Here is a 23,608-nt window from a genome sequence, read left to right as displayed (position 1 = left end):
CCCCCAGATTTCAGCTCCCCCATGTTTCAGTGCCCCCTTTTTTCACCCTCCCATGTTTCAGACCCTCCTGTCTCAGACTGCTCCCCTTTTTCAGACACCCGCCCCCGCCGCTTTTCAGACCCCTCAAACTGCCCGTTTTCCAAGGGATGCTCTAAAACCTCTGGTAAGTAAATGTGCTTTTCCGACTGGGAAGTGCTGTGGACGCTGTGACTGCAGAGACTAAACGGGCGCCAACACAATGCCACTGATTTTGCCCCCTTTCCCCTCTCCCCAGCAAGCTCTTGGGAATGTGGAGTTCAGCTTTTTAATGGTTTCATTTTAATATGCTCATTAAGCAGGCGGTCCCAGGGCTGTGGTCACACACACTACAGAGCACTCTTGCTGCAAAGAACTATATGAATACTGAAGGCATTTAGTTTTACTTCTATATACTTGTGTTTCCGACGAGACCAAATCCCGTTACTTGGCATTTTTGGAGCAACCAGAGATTTTCTGCGGAGCTTTTCCTTTAAAACACGCCCCCCCTCCACTCCGTAGAGTTATCCTATAAACAAATTTTTCCTCATTTCCCTCGACTGCTGCAGAGCTTCTGCCATTTGGGAATGCTTTATCTTTTGGTCATAATAATTTGTTATTAATTAGTAACCTCTACTACTATTTTTAATCTCTGTTGCGTGTGTGAAATTATGAAACCAGGAGGATGTCATGCAGTTGTGCAACTCTCTGCAGTGTGGAGCTGAGGGCTGCCATCCTCCCATCACTCACACTTTCGCCCTCGAGGTCAGCATTAAACACAAACACCCCCTCCCCCCCCATTACTCCTTTAATTAAGATACCTTGTGAGGTTCCATGCTGATGGTGTTTAAATTGCAAAGTGGTGACTTGACAGAAGTGTATTAGGGCCAGCTTAAACACAATCTTATTTTTGATCCCCAAGGATTTTATTGTGGTCAAGGGAATAATTTGTGGACATCAGCAGCGGCACATCCTGCTTGTTTTAGGGAATGTTGTGCTAAAGGCTGTGATCACATTATTCTTATGGGATAGGAAAAGGCACACGTTATTTATTGATATATTTATGTATCTACATGCATAAACCACTGGCCGTGGTGACACACCTGAAGCAGAGGATGGCTCTTGGCAGCCTGATCCTGTGGCTGTGGCTATGCCCATGTCTTGCTCGGTCTTACCAAGCTTGAAAGGGGGATGTTTTGTCCCTGCATTCCGAGGTGTCCTAAGCCAAATGGATTAATGATGGCACTGTGGGGATGCCCAGTGGGTCAGGGTGCAGTGCATGGTACACACCACGCTGTAGATCAAGGGTCTGGCTTTGTACATTTTATATGGCCATCTTACATTGATTTTATTCTGTCTCACAGAGCTTTTCTTGATGCTGTTAGACAATAAAACTGTACTGAAAACTCTAGGCAAGTGAGATATTACATTTTAATAAGGTGCATAGGGAAATGTAAATCCAGAAAATGTGTCTAGGGTGTAGAATCAGCAACCTTAAGGGGAAAACTGAACTCCTTGTGTGCAGCCAAAGAATTACCCCTAAAATGACAGGACAAAGGTAACTGTGCTAGGATTTGGAGGACCTTGGAGACAGAGATAGCTGATAATTGTAATTGATAATTGTAATTAACCCATGTGTAAGCCAAGAAACGGGGTAAAACTTCAGCCTCTCCTTCAGAGAGGACATTTCTCCTCGGGAAGCAGCATTTTCTGCAGCTGGAAAATCAGCTAGCACAGTCCACCTTCCACCTGGCTCTGCACACAGTGCGACGAGCTCTTTTCAGTCTGATTTTACCTCAGGTGATTCTTCAGATTTCCAGGATGATGGAAAATGAGGGAGATAGGATAGTGTTGTTTTTCTGAAGGCTGCCCTTCCCCACTTGTTGCTTTGGGATTGTACCTGCTAAAGAACTTACATGTTGCAACGGGATTTTTTTCTTAAAAAGTAAAAGGATTTACTGTGGCAGGTTCACCACCAGGTGGGAGATTTTATGCATCAACTAAGTGCTCTTTTGGTTTCCAGCATATAAATCTCCTTTGCAAAAAACGAGTATTTTTGTTTCTGTCCCTTGAGGTCCCCTTCGGTGCAGGTGAAAGCATCCTGTGGAACACAGAACCTCTGTCACCCTCAGCACTTTCGCTGACGTTTCTGGAGGAAACGATTCCCCGAAGCCGTTCCTGTTTCTATTTTAGGTTTAACTGCATGTGAAAGGCTACGTAAATTCACACCTCTCCTAAGGGAAGGGTTCAGGACAAAGAACCCAATGAAAGCATTGACATGCTCCAGGAATGCCACCAAAAGAAGGGGACAGGGAGTGGCAGCAGGGAAAATGTTGCCCCCCAGCACTGGTGCTGCTCCATTTTGCACCGAGTCGTGAAAGCCCAGGTTTACAAGCACTGAATTTATCCTCAAGCCTTTTCAATACCTTTCAAGTATTTCCCCCTCCTTTGTGACTGCGGCGATCTCGTCCTGGTTTATGGTGCAGTGGTTTCCTGGCAGGAGAACCAGTCCTGTTTCTTCAGTCTGTGCTTTTCTCTTGCTCTCTCATTGCAAAAGGAGCTCAGTCTGAGGTTTGCTATCAGCATTTCCACATGCTGCACCCGGAGCAAGCACACTCCAAGGCTGATGGCTATGCAGATATCAGAGCGATTCTGGATGTTCAAAAATGTTCTGGAAAACAGAAGGAGCTTTGGAGGAAGCTGATGTCTTTAAACTCCTGTTTCTGCCTTCTGCTGATCAGGAATGTGTTAACAGAAGAGTTTGGTTATGTAGTGTTTGAGTTTTCTTGTGGTCACCCGCTGGTTTGTCTGATCAGGTAATTGGGCTGCACTTCTGTCCCTTCATTTCATGTCCTCCTGGAATGCTGTGGTCAGTGGGGTCCTGCTTTCATTGGCACCCCTGGGTTGGGCTGGAAACAAAAATACTCATAATCCAGTTTTAAATCGAGGGAGGTTCACTTATTCTTCCAGGAATATCACAGCAAAAAGGTGCCTCGTTTATGGAGTTTCCAGACCACTGCAATTTTGGAATTGCCTGGAAAACTAAACAAATCTGTTCCAGGCAAAAATTCATAGGAATTCAGAGGGTATGAGAGCTGGGAGCTGGACTGGGAAAACTACCATGGACAGGGATAAGGAATGCTCGTGCACAGGCTAGGGTTGCCTGCACTCACCTGCTCCAGGGACACAGGGAGCAGGAGGGTGAGGTGGGAGCTCAGGTCAGTGGGGTAACCGTGGACACTGATCATTGCATATGAAAATGGGAGTGTACCTTGTTATCCAAATCAGCTTGAACTGGGTTGTTTGTTTTGGGGTTTTTTTGCTCCTGGAATTATAAAACAAAACAAACAAACAAACAAACCAACCAAACCAAACCAAACCAAATCAACAAACAAAAAACTCAACAACAACAACAAAGTGTAAAAAAAAATAGGCAGATGGCATAAAAAGCTGTGACTGACTTAGGCAAGACCTGAGCAAGTTTGAGCCCCACTTTTTCCCCCCCTTTTCAGAGAAGCTTCTTTTTGCCCTCCAGCTGCCGAAAAAGACACACAAATCCACAGCTTGTGTTTTATTGGCAAACCAGTAAGAGTTTCGAGGAATGCTTTCCAATATGAAACATTGTATTTTTACAGGAAAAACACAGTTCAACGAACCCTTTCCATGCTTCTGTTTTTAATGAAGTCTCCGAGTTCTTGTTTTAATCCTCTGACATTCCTGACAGATTCAGTCATGAGCAAGGGTTGGGTACCAATCCAGTACCCCAAAGGAGCCTATAGGGAAGATGGGGAGAAATCATTTACCAGGGCATGGAGTCACGGGGTAAGGGGGAATGGCTTTAAGCTGAAGGAGGGTAGATTTAGATTAGCTCTTGAGAAGGAGCTGCTGGCTGTGAGGGTGGGCAGGCCCTGGCACAGGATGCCCAGAGAAGCTGTGGCTGCCCCTGGATCCCTGGGAGTGTCCCAGGCCAGGCTGAACGGGGCAGGTCCAAGGTGTCCCTGCCCATGGCAGGGGGTGGAAATGAGATGAGCTTCAAGGTGCTCTCCAACCCCAACCAGTCTGTGATTCTGTGAGTGAAACGGAAGGGGAAAGAGTGACTTTATACCTCAGATGTTCCTGTTGAGGTGAGATGTGAAATGAGGCCCCTGCACAGTGCTGTGTGGTGAGCGGGTTCCTCCCAGGCAGGTCTGTTTGCCAGATCCCTGTATGATATTATGACTACTGCACACTGTTGATATGTGGTAAACACCAATTTAATACCAAACCTGAGAGGAGAAGAACACAAGAATTGCTTTCTTTTGCTCAGCTTCAGTGACCCAAACCAAGGCTGAGCTCTGTCCTTGGGAGGTGACTGGACGCTGAATTCATGGTATTTTCAATGGGAGTGGGTGGATGAAGCCCCTGCAGAAATGACTTCCAGCACTGTGTTTTGTTTTTCACATGAAATGTATTAGACAAGTTTATTCTTTTCCTCATTTGCACTCTTGGTAGTCACAAATTCAGTCTTGCCTGACCAGTTGCTGACAAACAAGCCCTAAATGACTTAAACCCAGCTTGAAGCTCTCTAGGACGAGCTTTTTCCGAGGAGCGTGGATGAAAGGAGGATGAAGCACTACATTTCATCCCATAGGGTAGTTAGTTTGAGGCAGAGGGTGACAGAGAATTTCATCCAACCTATGATCTGTCCCCTTTTTTTTTTTTTTTTTTTTTTTTTTAGGTCACAAGACTCTTAAAACCATTTTATGGTGAATTTGAAGGAAAAGGCCATAAACACAAGCTCTTCTATAAACATAAGCTTTTGGCAGCCACGCTTTGGAGAAAATCTGTGGATTCTTTTTTAAATTTCAAATAATTTTTAGGGACCTTTTTTGGATACACTCACCTCTGGGCGTATTTTTCCCCCAATTTAAACTGTACCTATTAGAATGGAAAATCGTTTTCGTTGTTTCTGGAATGAAGGAAAGCAAATTTCCTTTATTGGCAATCGTTATTGGCAATTGTTACCAAACCTAAACCCTGAACTTATTGTGATTCTGGGATGTTTTAGCAAAGCCCCTGGTTTTTTCCCTCACACAGTTCTCCATATGCTTTGTATTTCCCATGTAGACATTTGATCACAGCTCCAAAATACGTCAGGAGATTTTGTAACTCCCTTACATAAAGAAGCGTCAGCTGACATTTTATCTGCTTTTTGTCACTGCCTGTAACTCATAGGAGGGTAATTGCTCCTGCTATGCCATTTATAGAAAGGGTTGCATATCAAAATACTATTTCTGTGGGGAGCCTCCACAGAAAATCCCTCCTTGGAGACATTTCTAAATATTGCATTCCACACTGCAGAGGCTGGAATTTTCTTTTAACGACTTCCTGCTCAGCTTTCAGTGAAATCTGTCATCCAGCCTCACGCTCTTCTGTTGTGCAGCTCAAAGCTGCAAATGCCATTGTTTGTATTTCTCCATCGCTTTGAGGACATTAAAGCAGATGAAGGAAACTGAAGTAGGTTTTACTGAGTAGAAAATTGCTTTCTTACATAAAACACATCCTCGGGTACTGAGGTTTATTTAGTTTTATTCATTGATTCCTTGTCTTGTTTGGTTTACAGGAAGTAAACATTATTTCTTGCAAATAAGATTTTTTTTTCTTTTGACAAGAGCATTTACCAGACCAATTTACAACTGTTCCATCCAGTGACCTCTGCTTTGCAGGGTATTGTAAAGTTTCTGAGAATCCAGAGTTCCACAGAATCACAGAATTGTTTGGGTTGGAAGGGACCTTAAAGCTCATCTCTTTCCACTCCCTGCCCTGGGCAGGGACAACTTCCACCAGCCCAGTCCAACCTGGCTTTGGTCACTTCCAGGGATGGGGCACTGATCCATAGGACCTCCCCACGCTCACAGGGAGGAACCCTTCCCAACATCCCATCTGTCCCTGTCCTCTGGCAGTGGGAAGCCATTCCCTGTGTCCTGTCCCTCCATTCCCTTGTCCAAAGCCCCTCTCCAGCTCTCCTGGGGCCCCTCCAGGCCCTGCAAGGGGCATTATTGACTCCCTGGAACACTCTGAGAAGGGGGAAGCTCCAGTTGTGTCCTGTGACCTTCCCTCAGGGCCCCAGAGAAGGTTCCACCAAGGTCCATCCTTCGCTGGGGACTCGATGGGGATTAAAATACTGAGACACAGACACTGAGTTCCTGAAAACCCTCTCCAGCTCTTCACAGCAGGGAGGCTGGAGGAGTCATCTGGTGTCAGCCAAAGAAAAATGTTCCATGACACAGATCCCTTGGGGATGGACAGAGCCTGCACAAATTACAGCTGTAGCTACACCAGGGTGGGGAGGTTCCTGGAGCAGGTCGTGCCCAGTGCAGGATACCCAAACTCCCAAGTCTCCTTTGTAGTCATCTCCAATTCCACAACAGAATCAGGAGTGTTTTCCAATGCTTTTAGAGTGGTTTGTCACCTTGCCTCATTTCCAACATACTCTTACAAGTAAAAAAAGTAGGAAGAAATTAAGAAATAAAAGGAGTGAAGTGGTATTAGATGAGCTGGTTACTGGTGAGGGGAAAGGACACAGAGAGTCGATTAAAACTTGTCCCATGATCCTTTTCCTTAACAGACGTCTAGAAATTCAAATTATTTGTAGTTACCAGTAGGAATTGAAGACACTTTAATAAACACTGTGAGCTGAACTGCTTAATCAGAACACAGTTTAATCCAGAAAGATTTTGCCAAGACAATGAACATCTCAGGAGAGAGAATCTGGAGAAAGTCCCACTTTCTTCAAAGTGAAATTAGATGATTGGGAAGGAGACATCACATCATGTTATGTCTTGTCAAGACATATGACTCTAAGCAAAGGCACATCATTTAGAAATTGTTCAAATGCATTTCTGCTTTTTGAGACAGTCAATTATGTAATGGCATAAAAACCTGGCTGGTTTGCTGGGCTTTAAAATCCAGCCTCCAAGGGAAACTGTGCCTTGGAGATACTCATCAGGAGATAAAGCCTCACTGGTTTTGATTTCTTTTCCTTATGATTTTCAGTGAGGGAAAACGTATCATGGTAAATATAAAAAAATAGAAAATAATTAAGGAGATACGAACCCTGCAGTGGCTTTAAGAGATCAGACCCCCAGCCCAGCTGGCTTAGGATCTGCCAGGGAAACATGTGCTGTTTCCTCTTGGTGCTGGAGCTGTGCTAGTGCTTTCATCCCGTGTCAGGAACGTCATCCACTTACCATTTCCATTTGTGTGTGTGAGGGAACCAGAACCCAGCCAGCTGCACCCCCGCAGAGACCATGTGCCTGCAGGAACACCCTTTCCAAAGAGAAAAACTGGGCAATAGAATCACAGAATCACAGAACCATTACAGCTGGAGACCTTGAGGGTCATCAAGTCCAACCATAATTCCTGAGAGGATGTGCTCTCAAAAAAGAGTGTTTGCTCCATAGTCAGCACACAGGTTAAAGACTAACTCCTGTTGGGCTGAATTACTGTTTGTACAAGCAATGTGTATGATTTTATGGTTCTTATTACTGTCCTTGTAATTCATCCTGCATCAGGAATGCCGATGGTGTTTCTTCGTGGAACAGCTGTATGTTTGGTTTCACATTGACATGACTCTCTTCCACTATTTTTCTGCTTATCCAGAGGCAGCCTCCAAAATATTTTTGGATCTATTTCTCATCCTGACCCTCAGTGAAGAGAAGATAAATCATACAAACCCAACTGAAACATTTCAGCTTGTCTCGTTCAGTTGTTTCCGCCAGCTGTGGAAATTCTGTGCTGGTGCCACTCTGTACCTCACTGTGTTCCCCTTATAGGCAGTTCATTAAGTAAATGAGGGCTTTGCAGCATGTCCTGGCAGTGAGTGTTATTTTGGGGTTTCATTTGGGATGGCATTTTTCCTGGGATTGTTTTGGAGAGAGTTGGCAGCAACCTGGGGCCAGTCAGCACCCGGCGCTGGCGGGAGGCCAGGCCTGGCTGGAAACAGCAGCGTTTGTATCACCATCGGAGCTCTGTCTGGGCAGCTAATTTTGGGCTGGTGCTTCTCTGAGCCACCAGCAGTTCCCTTGTGTGACGTACAGCCCATCACAAAGGCTCTCACAACCTTGTGGTGCCCCGGTCAGTGGCTGGCGGTGGGGCTGGTGGAATTGCCGCTCCCTGCTGTCCCAGGGAGCTTTCCTTCTGTGCCTGCAGCTCCAGCAGAGTTCCAGCTCTTCCTGGGGAGAAAACACCCCATGCTGTGCAGCCCTGCCTTTCCTCCTGGCTGGATTTTCGTGGCCAGAGTTGCCATGCAAACATCTCCTCTGCCCACAGACACAATCCCTCCACCCTCTCTCCCGGACTCGGGAACTCGGATGATCCCGGGTCAGGGAAGAAAAATCCCCCAGAAATGCAAAGCACAGCAGGAATCACCAGGTAATTCAGGCACCATCCTTTTTCTGTGCGCTGCATCCACTGTGCATAAAATATTTTAATATCAGGTGATGTGTTACCTGCTCCCAAAAACAAGTCTCTGCAACTCCGTGGAGATTTACACTGCAATGATTTGGACGCCCTGCAAGTCTTATCCTCAGGGTGGAATATGTTCATGGTTGCCAATTACTTGCAAGTCCTCCTGAGCTCAAGGCAATGTCAGATCAGTGTGAAATAAAGAACTTACGCACAGCATCAGAACTTGGACAGTTAAATCTTCATGGTGAACAGGACTGAATAAGATCCAAAGGGTCCCTACACTTACATAACTATAACTTGGAACCGGTTCCTATGAAGAAATCCCTGTATGATTTTAGGCTTTCAGTCATCAAAAATAGTGTTGATTGGGGTAGCGTGTTTCATTTCATACCCTAAGGCTGTTTGCATTTCATCCAGGTGAACATTTCAAAACTTCCCCTTCCCAAGTGTTCTGATTCCAGCTTCATTAGGAGGGTAATTTTAATTTGCCTCTTTCTAAGCTGTTCCTTTTTCCTCTGATGCTTAACCAAAATATTAATGAAGTTTTCACCTCCTGTGGATTCAGACTGGCTTTTCCACCTGGCATAACCACGTCCTTGTCTTAAGGTGAATCTTTTTCTCTTGCTTTGACTTCCACATAGCCACGTTTAACATCTTGTGAGATCACCAGTATGTGGAATCAGTCCTGGTTTTGGGATGGAGTGCTCATCCCTGAGCTCTAATCCCAGCTTAGGTCAGACATTCGGGAAGAGGAGCACTGCTAGAGAACCTGTCTTTAAGTATATTTATCCATGTTCATATCCAGGTCTGGAAGGGTATATTTGAAGTTTGTGGCAAACAATGTATTCTACATTTGCATCATTTTTGTTTAAAACCCAGCACAGAGTTTTTTCCTGAGTATACACAAAGGGCTTTGTTGGGACAAGAGCTGAAATTATTTCAGTCCAGCCAGGTGTAGGAACTCACCCCCCTGCCCTTCCCGTGCATCTGTGGTAGATTACAAGTGTGGCTTCCTAGAGAGGTTTTAGAATTCCAAATCATTTAAGTTGGGAAAGAGCTCCAAGACCAAGCCCACCCTGTGCCCCATCCCCACCTCGTCACGCAGCACAGAGCACTGAGTGCCACGGCCAGGCCTTCAGGAATAAAAGATAGTATTTAACAAGAAGGTAACCAAACTAACAGAAACAAATGGTTTGTTTAGTTACTCAATAAAGGGCCATTAGGCAAATTAGATTATCACAAATTTGAATTGACGCCCGTCCTGAAACAAATCCTGGGGCAGTGACTGCCACCGCTCTCACTGTCTGAGGGCACACCACACACACCACCTCCTTTGTCCATAGACGTGACGTGGTGTGGGAGCTGTGTCAGAGGGTTGTTTGCCTTCTCCAGTTCCAAGAACTGCTCTGCTCGCTGAGGGTGTCACAAAGCTCACCTCCTGAGAGCTGGGGCTTAGGGTGAGACACCAGGTCACTGCTGTGCCCCTAGGACAGTGCCTGCAGCTCAGACACTGGACTCAGTAAATACTGGGCATGCCTAGTCGATGGCTTTTGACCTGCTGTTGTTCTTCTGCCTGTTTGACAGCCCAGAGAATCAGGGTGAAAGCTCTGATTTCACCACCCTCCGTGGATCCCATTTGTACCAGGGGCCTGTTCTGCTCAAAAAAGGTAAAATTAACAATGGCAAGTGGAATTCCTGGTCCAGGAAAACAGTAAAATATCTAGACCTTTTACACTGAAGAATAAAAAGCCTTAGAAAAAAAGGGTCTTAATACAAAAGATTTGTTTTTAAGACTTCAGAAGTGAATGAAACTTCCAGAACTTCAGGTGCTGCCTTGTTCAAGCTTGGAGTAGAAGTGCCACTTTATACCCAGGAATAGGAATCTGCCCCTCCAAAATTCTACCATCCCTTCTCAAGGGAGTTTTACAGAATTGCTGGCTGAAGGGATGACAGGTTCCTATAAAACAAAGTGTGACTGAAACATTGTGAAAAGGAATAAAAGTTCTGCCATCTCAAGTGCCAAACTCCCTGAAATTTCCAGCAGACTGATAATGGGCTGATGAACACTAAATAAGGGATACTCAGTGCTAATGGTTTCCTCCCAGAGGGAACCACCCACTTATTAGTAAGTTAACCCAATAAGACTTGGAGGTTGGTCCCATCCCACACCACAGTGGGACATGGTGGGTTTTAGTGCAATTCCACCTACATCTGGCATTCCCTTCTGAGCAGAGAAGAGCTGGAAGGAGTTCAGACCCAGAAATAAAAGAGGTAAGTGCCTAGAAGGCTGAGGTAATGAGAGGGTAGAAAGCAGGTAAATACACAGCCTAACTTGGCTGAGTGACAGCTCACCATCTATGGCCACACAGCAGAAGAGTTCCAGGTGTCTTTAAAAATAGCAGGCAAACTAATGGAGGAAATATTCCTCTGGATGCAAGGGAGGGATCCCTGGACAATAATGTCTTGCAGATCACCCCATTCTCTCCCTGGGAAGCGGTGGAAACATCAGAGGGTGCTGAGCAGCACATGAAGAAGGGGAGGTGGCAAGAAGCCTGGGAGAAAGAAACAAAGCAGGCACAAACAAGAGGCAGTAGAGAAGGGAAAAAAAGAACTGTCCTATTCTCTCCTCTTCCTAACAATACTTGGCCAGTCCTCCCATTACTGCACTGGGAATGACTGCTGGAAGACAACCATCCTGCTGAGCAGTGCAGGTTTCCTCTGGTAGCGCCTCTTCAAGTGCAGCTGATTTGAATGTTTTGTCTCAGCCACTGGGAATTCATTCAGTCCCGCTTAGGACATGCATTCCATCCCAATGACAGTGGGATTTTGGTCGGCAGCACACACTGGAACTGCCTTCTGTCCAGGGGCTGGAGCAGAGAGCTCTGGGGTGCAGAGCCTGAGTTCAGGGGTGGCCTGGGGGCAGGGGAGGGGGGCACATGCCCACCCTGAGCAGTCAGAGCAAGAAATGCCCATTGCCTGCAGGGACACCAACGAACTGGGCAGTCATTGCCTGGCACTGACAGCCTGGGAGTGCCAGGGCTGTCCAGCCTGGAGAAGGGAAGGCTCCAGGGAGACCTGAGAGCCCCTTGTAGTGCCCAAAGGGGCTCTAGGAGAGCTGGAGAGGGACTGGGGACGAGGAAATGGAGGGACAGGACAAGGGGGAATGGCTTTAGGCTAAAATAGGATAGATTTAGTTGGGATATGGGGAAGAAATCCTGTCCTGTGAGGGTGGGCAGGCCCTGGCACAGGGTGCCCAGAGAAGCTGTGGCTGCCCCTGGGTCCCTGGAAGTGTCCCAGGCCAGGTTGGACGGGGCTTGGAGCAACCTGGGCTGGTGGAAGGTGTCCCTGCCCATGGCAGGGGGTGGCACTGGATGGGCTTTGAGGTCCCTTCCAACTCCAAAGCATCCTGGGATTCTAAGACTGTATTATTTCATAAATGATAACATTCCACATCTATCCCTCAGTGATGTGTTATATCCCTAATGGGCCAACAGGAATCAGAAAGCTTGAGAACCAAACTGGAAAGGTGGAGTTTGGGTGGAAAAGGCTTCTGGCAGCAGGATTTGTTTGGTGACCTTTACCCTTCTGTGGTGTTACGATAAATTCTAAGGAAATTGGATGTTTGTTACAAGTAATGGCTGGAAGAGCAGCCTGCAGCCTTGGGCAATGCTGAAAACCTAAGACGTAGCAAATTAATCATTAAGCACAGTAATGGTTTGTTTTCAACAGTTTATTATAGAAAAAGCAGTTTGTTATTGTCATGTACTCATGCTTTAGACTTTTCTCTTGGTTGGGCTTAGAATGGTTTACTCATCCAGAATGCAGAAAGGATTTTGTCTTGGAAAAATGAATGTGCGAACACGAGAATTAATTTCCCTGATGGAAATGATCCCTTAGGATTCTGAACAAACAGAGAAGGTGACCATCTATGACTCATTTCAGAGCAGCCTTCCAACACCCAATTAAAATAAAGCATACACTTACATTTCCTTGACATCAGTGGGACTTCAGCAGTGATGTCCTGATTAGAGAAGCTTCCACGACTTCCTAGTTCTGCTGATTTAAAACTGGACCAAGATAGAAGTCCTTAATCCTGTCTGCATTTTTATGTGGTATTCAATTCCACCAGCAATTATGTGCACAACAGAATAAAAATGCAGTGAAAGTCCTATACAGAAGTGTATAGGGCTGGGTTATTTATGGTCAAATTTTATAGAGCTTTCGCACAATTTTTCTCCCCAGGAAGCTTCGTTTGGGGGCATAGAGAGGGATGTTTGATCAGGGAAGATGCAGCAGGGATGATTTTTACATTCATTGAAGTAGATGCCAACCTGCCACTTGGAAAGGGAAGAGGCAGCCAGCAAGGAAACAAGGGTTTATTCTGATAAGCACAGTGCTGGAAGAAGCTCTGGGTGCTTGGCATCAAATTGGAGGGAATGCTGATGTAAACTGTGCTGAACTTGTGTCAGGTCTGGTTTGCTGCTGCTGCTCGCTGAGGTCTGGGGATTGACAGCCCTTGCTGAGGGCTGAGATGGTTTGTGTTGCTGCTGCAGTTTGGGAAAAAAGGGCAAGGAGAACAAAGGGAGAAGGGTTGGGGTGTGCAAAACCAGAAGCAGATGCAGCTGCAGGTGAGGCCCCTGCAGCAGTCAGGGCTGTTTCACAGGGCAGAACTGTCCCAAAGAAAAGGTGGAACAAAGAGAAATTCCTGAAGTGTCTCCAGCACAAGAGCTTGGTTCTCCTTATTTTCTCCATCTTTACCATTTCCAACAATCCACACGCTTGAGTTCCCTGTTACCACGATCATTCTTCACCGGAGTCTTTATGGAATTACCAAAACCATTTGGGTGCTGCTTTTCTCATGGGTTTCATTCACTTGCCTGCTCCTGGAAGTGTCCTGGCACGGGACTGTCTCCAGGAATGGACTCGTGTGTCATACTGGAACGTTACAATGGCATGGACCAACAGAAATACAGTTTATAGCTTAATCTGTATTCTTTCTTCAGCTGTTTTACTTGGCAACTTCAGTGGAGTTGGCCCTGTTGTACTCGTGGTAAATACGGAGTTAAGTCCCTTCAGGGAATTTATTTTGGGAATATCCAGGAATGTAAAGAAGCATAATCATTGAGGACTAAGCTGTTGCACCCATTTAGTCATTAATAAAAGGGATTATGCTCTATCAAATAATAACATCCTCTACTAATTCCTGTATAAGATTTGTTTTATTTGGAAACTTACTGTGTATTCTTTTCCAGTAGATAGTGATACTTGTAAAGGGTGAGTAGATTAAGCATGAATCATGTGGTCATAGAATGTCCTGAGATGGAAGGGACCCACAAGGACCATCCAGTCCAGCTCCTGGCCCTGTACAGACACCCCAACAATCCCCCCTGTCCCTCAGAGCGTTGTCCAAACCCTCCTGCAGCTCTGGCAGCCTTGGGGCTGTGCCCACTGCCCTGGGGAGCCTGTTCAGTGCCAACCACCCTATGGGGGAAGAACCACTCCCTGAGATCCATCCCAAACCTCCTCTGACAGAGCTTCATGAAGCTCAAGGGTGTTTCAGAAGTTGCAACACTATTTTCTGATATGTTTGGGCTGTATGTACTGAAGCTGGGGGTCGCAGCCTATTCTTTTCCAGGCAAGAAAGCTGTTGTGGTCTCCTGTCTGTGGAGCTGCAGAACAGGGTTCTCAGGGCTGGAGGCCTTTCCTGCCTGGCACAGCCCTGAGCAGCAGCACTGGGGAGTTTGAAGAGACTGAGGGGAGGTCCAGCAAAACTACCCAGAGTATTTCTGCCACTCAGCAGGGTGCAAAAAGGATAATTGAGACAGTCAGGTTCTGAGGCACCAAACGCACATTTTCTTCCTGCTGGGCTGCCCAGGTTTGTCAGTAGAATTGTAAAAACATACTTTTGAACGCATCACATATTTATCAGCCACTGTTGATCTCTGTGTAGGTGGTTTTGGTAATCTCCAGGTTTTACTTCTGTTTCTGAACTTCTACGTGCAGAGCTGTCTGTCAGCTTGTTACGCTGGGGAGAGTGGTGATGGTTTTGCTGCTGGGTGGGGTCATGTGGGGGATTTTTGCTTCCTCTTCATGTGTTCCAGTCATTTCTGGGAGCAGATGTCCTTAATCATTAGAATCCTCCACTTGAGAAATAAATCATGGAAGGATTCATAACTGCATCTAATTGCCAGGATCAGTCTGATAAGGAGCAGCAATTCAAAAATTCAGCTTTCAGTGAGAAACCTCCAGGTTTGCTCTCACCTTTGACCATTTGTAAGACAAAGAGAGAATTTCATAGTTCCTTGGGAGAGCTGTGTAGGTCTGGACAATCCCTGAGGAACAGCTGGCTCCTGATTGTCTTGTTTTTATTTGTATATTGAGGCAAACATTTCAGACATGTTGAACTTCCAACTGAGCTATTCCTTGCAGTGCCAAACAAAAACAAAGCCAGGAAAAGATATAGTTTCCTCGTTCTGCAAATGTAAAAAAATTATTCAGTTCTGCAAATCTGGGCTCAGTTCTTCCCAAGTTTAAAAACTGCAGGTTGAGAGATGGTTCTGGATAAGAGCTCTTTTTGACTGTTTAATGCTTGGTACCAGATTGCATTTGTACCTTGTAGTCCTGCTCTTCTACAAGTATTTTCAAAATTTAGGTTCAGCCTCAGCACACAAAAATATCTTTATTTCCCTGTGATGGAAAAAGATTGAGGGTCCATAACTGTCTTTGTTTAATAAAATGTCCTATTAGAGTTGATTGTTATTCAGAGTGTTTCTCTGTGGTTAGGGAATGTTTTTATGAGCTTTGGTATTGTCATAATAATATAGTGGATTTAGGGCATTAGGGAAAAAGGTTTCCTGGTAGTCAAAGACTCTTTGATAATATCTGGGAACTTTACTGAATATTAGGACAGACTAAAAATAACCCCACCTCTCTGCCCAGTGCAGTGGCTCGTGCAGGGGTTTTATGTCTAACTCTGTTTATGGACATGGGAAAAACAAAGACAAAATAACCCAAAGATTTGAAAGCAGAAGATGCAACCCTCAGGAAACACATCTCTCAAGAGCTTCCTCACTCTGGTCTGTCACACCTGGATTTTTTTCACACTCCTGGGTTCCCATTATAATTTCTGATGTGGGTGTTGAGTCTCTTCTTGTGGGCACAGCAAAGCAAAATAAAGCCAAATCAGATTGATTTTAGTTAAGAGAGAGAGAAGCAGAAGAATAATGGTTATTGTGGAAAAAGAAGAAGACATTAGTAGAGCAAATGGCCTCATTAGGAGAGGAAATGTGCAGGTTACCCTTTAGGTGCAGCGTTGCCTTTGAAGAACCTGCATGAACTCTGCATAAAACCCGTGACCCGTAATGGGAATAAGTGTGGGAATGTTTATGGTGCCATTAGTCTCAAAAGGGCAAACAAGGTTGTCCAAACACTACCCTCAGCTGTTTAACCAAAATATTTTACCTCCTGAAATGTGGCTTTCATACAACCTGTGGCTTTCTTTCTGCATCTGGGTGAGTTCTCTGCAGAGGGCACACAGCAAATGGTCAGTTTGCTCTGTACTGTCCAGGGCAGGAACTTGTTTCTAAAGAAATAACTGAGTGTTGTTTTTGAAGCATGCAGTTTTTCCTTGAGTCTGGATTGCACCTGTTCCAGGGGCACCTCTGTCCTCGGAGCTTTCCAAGTTCCCACTGGATCAAGCCCTGGGCAACATGGTCTGACCCCAGAGCTGCCTCTGCTTTGAGCTGGAGGTTGGGTAGGAATGTCCTGAAGTCCCTTGCAGGCAGTTATCCCGTGATCCTGTCATTTTATGGGGCCAGACACTGGAGATAGAATAGCAGGCAATTACAGACACTGACTTCTTCCTTGATGTGAAGGTTTCCCCAACGTGCTGCACTTCAGGCTCTCAGGAGATATTTCAGGATGGCAGGATTGTGTCTGAAACCTGCTGTTATTTTAGCCCTGCGTGTTTGTTTCCATAATTTCCATGGGTGACTCGGCCACAACCCCAGACAACCACCCTGTGGGTGGCAGGAGGGGGAGAAAGAAGGGAAGGGATACCAAGGAATCAGACACCTGATTGAGAAGTCCCTTCAGAAGTCCCTTTGACTGCAAATTTTTCTCCTTCCCAGTGGAAAGTCCTCCAGAGTTATTAATTATTTTTTAAGTGGTAGGGGAATTGTTTGCATGTGGGTGTGGGCAAGGAAGGGCAGAGGCAAACTGGCTTAGAGGAAACGTCACTTTTCTGTGACATATATGTCTGTTAAATTGTCTTAGAGGAACAGACTGGAAATTAGGGGCGCATTTATTGTGCCAGATGTCAATGGCAGGAGGCAGCAGCCTGAAGATGCAGCTTCAGGCAGGGCCCCAGCTTCACCATTTCAGGTGATGCAATGGACAAGCAAATGGCTGTTTTTCACTAGGAGAAATCTTGATAGCAAGATTTAAGCTTTCCTCTCCCCCGTGGTGTTATCGGTAACAGATTGAATGATTTTCATCACAGAAAGAGAGCTATTTTACCTTGACAAGAGCAAATATCTGAGGAATGCCTTGGGAATGTGGAGCAGGAGGACGCCCTCCGTGGAACACCTTGGGTTTGTAAGCCTGATCAAAGAGTGGTCCTTTTCTGACACATCATGAAGTGTCTGGAAGAAAATAGTGGGGTTATGTTGAGCATCTGACCAAATACCCCTTTTGGTTTGCTCAGTGGCTTGTTTGTCCTGATATTCCCACTCTCACTTTTCCATGGTTTGCCTAAAGTTGATCTGAGCTTTGATGCCCTCGAGGGCACATCAAAAGGGCCTCTGGAATTTGTTGTGGCTTCCCTTACAATTCTGCTTCAGAGGAGGTCTTTGTGTGCTTGCACAGGATAGTTGTTAGTGGGTCGAAATCGTCCGAAATTAGAAAAACAAACTTCACATAAAAGACAGTGGAAAGATTTCTTTACCCATTCCAAGATTAGTTGACGAGGACCCCACAAAACCTTCCACAGGCACAATGGGGTGAGTAAGGACCTGCAGCGTGTGTGGGGAAGAATGAGAGATGGGGGGGAGGCAGCTGCTAAACTTCCTTTGTCAGGGGGAAAAATAAATAAATCATGAAACCCCACCCATAATTTTCATGAAGAAGTAGGACTAAGACCAAAACCAATTCTATGAAATAACAGAACAGTCATAATGTAAAATTGTCTGAGTTGTTTCCTTGGACGGAGAGAAAAATCAGAGTTTTGCTTATCAGAAGTAACTCCGGGAGTTTTGCTGGAAATACTGGAGTTCCCCTGTGTGCTGGGTGTTTATGCCAGCATTTGTTATCTGTAAAACCACAGGAAATACAGCACTGGGAATCGTGCTTTGGATAACTTTAAAATGCCAAGAAAGAGCTGGAGATAAACCCTGGGTTTGCAGATGACCCTTCCTTGGCAGAGTTCGGGGGCAGCTGATCAGGGCTGTGAGCAGCACGTGGCTCCACAGAAGTTTGTGGCCGGAGCAGGGCCGTGCCAGGCAGAAAGAGGAGCAGCAAGAGCTCCAGGAATATGGATCACACCTGCAATGGAGCTGTGGGTGCTTACAGTCACCTCTGAGACACAGGCAGCTCTGGAAACTCTGCCTGTGCTCAACAGTGTCCTGGGCACTTAAAAATAAGTGTACTGGGGGGATTTAGAGCACAGACAAGGTGGTCAGACCCTCAGCCTTGCAGTCAAAGGGGAGAAGGGAACCAACTCAGTCAGAGCAATTTTATTCACGCCTTTTGCCATTTCTACAGGTCTCAAGACCAACAGTGAGCTCTTCTGACACATTTTAGAGTCCTTTCCTACCCAAAGAGGAGGTGATTTTTAGATGGTGGTTGACGTGGAAGACAAAAGGACCCGAACAACGGCACTGTCATGGGCTTGCTGCATCCTCCTGGTTCATGTTCCCTCAAATAGGCATGATGAGGATGTGGGTGTCCACATCAAACAAGCGCCTTCTGAGCTGGCAGCCCTTGGTTTGCTCTCTAAACACAAACTTGCCCTTCTCTGGGACAGCCCTTGGGGCACACACTTTCCTACCCTGCCTTTTTCCCTTGCGAGATGAGACAGACCACGAGGGCAAAAGGAATGGCCAGAGTGGCTCAGCTCCTGCAGTGCAGCACAGCAGGGGAGCGGGAGGATGATGGAGAAAATGAGGTTTCTGGCTTGCTGTCCTCTAATTGTGGCTACCGCTTTCCCAGACGTTAAGAATATGAGCAGTCCTTACGTGCCCTTCACTTGTGGAGGAGAATCCTTTGGTTTTCTGCACTCTGAGGAGGTTCCAGTCACGTCACTGAAGCCTTTCCCTCTCCCCCCTTCATCTTTGCTTTTTTATGACCACAGTTGTCGAAGAAGTGAGCTCTGGTTTAGGCACTAAAAGCCCCATCCAACCTGGCCTTGGACACTCCCAGGGCTCCAGGGGCAGCCACAGTTTCTCTGGGCACCCTGTGCCAGGGCCTGCCCATCCTCATAGGGAAGGTTTTCTTCCCAATACCCCATCTGACTCCACCCTCCTTCAGTTTAGGGCCACTGCCCCTTGAGCAGCAAACAATGCAACAAATAATATTTATAAATGCTCATCGGTGTGTTTATATACTTTTTATATTTATAAATATCCTTACATATATTTGAAAATACTCGAATGTTAATTCCTTCAAAGCAGAACAGAAGTGGAAGGGGAGTTTAAGGTCATCTTAGGGCATCTCAAAGGGAAAAAGTGATAGAATTAATAAAAATGACAGCGTTGCAATCAAAGCCAATCCAGACCACCAGCCCTTAATCCCCCATTCTCCTTCCTCCTCTGGAGAGACCACCCAAAATGTGGTCGAGGCACTGTCCCTCCACTTATTTGCCCTGCTAAGTTTTGCGGGTGCTTTTTAGAAATCTTAGCGTGACCACAACACACCAAGAAATCTGACTTTAAAATCCACCTTTTAGATTAAAAAGGGACCAAAGGAAAACCAAATGACCGAGCAGCACCTTGGTGGACCTAGGAGATCTTCGTAGGCTGTTGCCTTCTACTGAAACAGATGCCACTGTTTTAACATTCATGCTGTCAAAACGAGGCCTTTGTCAGTGACAGTGTCGTGGATGACACACGCAGATGTTGTTAATTGGGTATTTACAGCCCACGCGTGTTTTGCGGTCGCACCTGCCGAACCCAACACCTCGCGGCGGGCAAACCCCCCCCCCCCGGGGATCCGCCGCGGCGCGGATGTTTCAAACGAGCGCGATTTTAACACAAACTCCATTTACTTTATTATTACTTTCTGCCGCCCGGCCCTCACCTCACGGCCCTTAAGGCCGCCCGCCCCCGCGGGGCTCCCCCCGCTCCGCTGGGGCCCGGCCCGGCCGCCCCTCGGCCGCTGTGCCCGGCAGCGCCACGGCTGTCCCGCTCACCCCCCAGCACTGCCGCCCCACGGCTGTCACCCCCGGCCGCTGTCCCCTCCGCCGCTGCGGGGCCCTCGATCCTCCTTAAGAGGCGGTGGCTGAGCGGCACCTCCCGCCCGGAGCGCGGAGCCGCCCGCGGGGAGCGGGACCGGGACCGGGACCGGCAGCGGGACGAGCCCAGCGCGGAGCCCGCACCGAGCCCGCCGGACCGGCAGCCGTAAGCGCGGGGCGGCAGCGGGGCCGGGGGGGAGTGGGGCCGGGGGAGCGGTGACCGGTCCGTGCCGGGGCGAGGTGTCCAGTGAAGGTGGGCTCGGTGCGGGCGGCACACGCTCCCGTGTCCCCGCCGGGCTCGGTGCGGGCGGCACACGCTCCCGTGTCCCCGCCGGGCTCGGTGCGGTCCCGGAGCGCTCCCCCAGCCCGGCGCTGGGGAGAGGCAGCCGCGGGGACAGCCCGGGGGGGGAAGCGGGGCTGGGCAGGCAGAGTTTCGCAAAACGTCTGCGGCGGTGGCTTTGCTTTGGGTCTGGTGGCAGGAGAGCGCCTGTGAGAGTCGCTGGCTGTGAGTTTGGTGCGTGTCTGCAGTTACGGTGTCTGGTCGCGGACCGGAGTCCCAGGATGGTTTGGTTTGGGAGGGACCGTAAAGGTCCACCTCGTTCCACCCCCTGCCACGGGCAGGGACACCTTCCACTGGCTCGGGTTGCTCCAAGCCCCGTCCAGCCTGGCCTGGGACACTGGTTTTCATGGGGTTACCCGTGTCTGTTTGGCACAAAACTGGCCATTATAGGTAGAGGTTAATTTGCTGTCCTGTCCGACCTCTCCCCGGTTCTGCTGCATCACCTGGAGGAGCTGCTGCCTCCGTGGTAGGGCCTGCTCCTGTGCTGGTGCTCCCCCAGTAGCTCAGGGGTTTGCACTGGTTTTGTCCCTTCCCTGCAGCTGACACTGGGTTGAGCTGGTGTGAGCTGGAGCTGCTGGGGCTGGGTGACCCCTGTGGAGCTGTGCAGGACTTTCCTTTCCTTTGGGAGAAATCCCTTGGGCCACCTGCACTGTCGAGTGTGAACCTGCCCACGTGGAGGCTCCTGGCAGACTCCTGGTTACAGCTCCAATCCCGAGGCAGGAGCAGTGGTGTGGGTAGGACTTGTGTCTGCAGTGGGTGTTCCTGCAGAAAGATGCTCTTGTGCGTCTCAGTAGGGTCAGATATGCATGAAACCATTGATGCATGGAACCAGCTGCTTTGTGGTTACTAAGGGTTGTTCAGCCTGCTAAGAATTCCAGAGAGAAACCATGAACTCAAAACTAATGTGTGTATTTTGTTTTCTTTCTGCCAACGAAAAAATGTTTAATATACAGTGTATACTTAAGGGCTCCTCTGCCACTTCTGTCTCTTCAGATCTCCACTTTTTCCCTGCCCACCTCTCTGCACTCTCTTGTTCCATTATGGCAGGCACCCATAACAAAAGAAAAATGCAAATAGTGATTTGTGCTTGGATCACATAATTTAATTTCCTCCTGCATGGCCAGTCTGTATGCACTGGAAAAACACCAGTTTGACTCTTGACACTGAGCGCTGTTTATGACTTGTTTTTCTTAGAAGAATTAGACAAAAAGCCAAAAAAAAAAAAAAAAAAAGGGAAAAAAGGAAACTTATTTAATGCTGCTGCGTCACTAAGGTTTCATTTTAACTTGAGTGTGTTTCATTGAACGTAGCTATCAGATGCATGATTTTCATGCCACTTTGAATAGGTTACTTTTGCCAGCTGGCCTGAAGCAGCTAGAATGGGAAATATTTCAGCCAACCTGGTTTTGCCTTAGCTTTTCCTTTCAGTTCATGACTTTTCATCATACAAAGGGTAAAAAATAATGAGAATGGGGAGAGCCTTGAGTATTTCCCTCGGAGGTGTTCCCGCAGAGCCATTGAGCAACATCACTGGTGTTTTGGATAAACTCTGCTCTCCCTTGCCATGTGTTCCTGGCAATGGCAAGGGACTGAATGCACTGCCAGGTGCACATTGCTTCAGGAATAATAGGAATAGCTCTGTTTGAGTGTCTTAACTGATGTGCAATGTTCAGGGATGTGGCAACTTCGCTGACTTCCACGTAGGTTGGAAGGGGACAGCACTGGCAGCGGATCTGGAGCTGTAGAAGTTGGAAGAGGACAGCACTGGCAGTGGAACTGGTACTCTTCTGGAGACCTGGGAACTGTGAATTCAAATGGAATTAAGATGATTCAATGGCTTGGGCTGGAAAATACTGGGGACAGACTCACATAGCAGCCAGAGAAGGAGGGGTCTCCTGCTTGTACAAAGAGGTTCAAGTGTATGAAAAAGAACTACAGAATGTGAGAAAATACTGGGTTTTCCATGGAAACTTTCTGGCTCAAGAGATACAAGCTCAGAGTATGGTTAATGCATGGAGTTGAGAGATGGGAGATGAAATTCAAATTTCAAACCAAAACATTTTACTCCTCACCTGATACAAGCTACTGCTGTGGATCAAAGCCCCTGCATCCTTCAGCGCAGTATCCAGGGAAGGGGAGTGACCTCAGTGGAGCAAAACTGAATTCTTGACTAATTGTTTGACATTAATGGGCAAGTACATGTCAAAAACATTGATGCCTTACAGTCTGGAGAAGATTTAAGCAATAAAACCAAGTCCTTTCCTAAAGTTAAAGCCACTCATGACACACTTTTAAGTTGAGGTTACAGCCGGTCTGGTTTTGTTTCTTGTATCTCTTTCTAAACAGAAACTCTGCCTAATTTGTGGAAGGATTTCTTTTTGATTTCATGGATGAGGGCAGCAGGATCTTCCTGTGAGGTGATGAACTCTCATGTCTGTGTTTGCCATGCCTCAGTGATATAACTGTCTTTCTCAGTAGTCTGAAAAACAAATCCCAGAACCTGCCTTGGTAATGGAAATTATCTCATCACTGCCCTAGGTTATAATAACGTGATGTAGTAACAGAATACTTTCAAAAGAATTCTTTCTTTAAAAAAAAAAAAAGGCAGCCCCTCACCAGCCTGGTATTCAGACTTTCCTGAGGGTTTTCATTTACTGTTTACCTCAGATGATCCAAATTTCCTGCCTGTACCAATTTCCAGTAGCCTGTGTGTCAACGTCTGGGGCAGAGTTACTCAGCCCTTGGGCAGGGACAGGAGGTGGTCTCTGGGACAGGGGAAAGTGGTCCCCAAAAAAAGGAGCAAACAAAGCACCAAGAAGCCCCCAATATTTTTTTATATTTTAAATGGATTGTGGGGAAGGTAAAAGGAACTAGTGAACACTTCAGCTTTAGCCTGATTTTTAAAAATGGAAAACACTGTGGCAATACTGCAAGTGAGATTTTATGGACTTGGGAGTATCAGTTAGTTCTCCATGTGCACATATTGTGGAAGTGTCCCAGGCCAGGCTGGATGGGGCTTGGAGCAACCCGGGCTAGTGGAAGGTGTCCCTGCTCGTGGCAGCGGATTGAGATGGGCTTTAAGGTTCCTTCCAACCCAAACCCCTCTGGAATTCTGGGACACTGTATAGAATGACACAGTGTCTGTAAGAAATAAGCCCTCAGTGTTGGCAAGGGGATATATCAGACAAGTATTGATAGGTGTACAGGTTTTATTCACTTCCTCTAATGCCCATAACAATTTGTGTTCACGTTAAAACTGTGCTGGTCCTGTCTCAGCTGGCAGGTGTGGGAGGCACTGCAGGTTTACTCCCAGTGTGTTTTCCTTTCCCAGAAGGCAGGTTGCTGACAGGACACTTTCC

This window comes from Empidonax traillii, unplaced genomic scaffold (genome assembly GCF_003031625.1).
Source record: "Empidonax traillii isolate 1590-97213 ecotype Southwest subspecies unplaced genomic scaffold, ASM303162v1 scaffold827:size534266, whole genome shotgun sequence".
Classification (NCBI taxonomy): Eukaryota; Metazoa; Chordata; class Aves; order Passeriformes; family Tyrannidae; genus Empidonax; species Empidonax traillii.
This window is presented reverse-complemented; position numbering follows the sequence as displayed.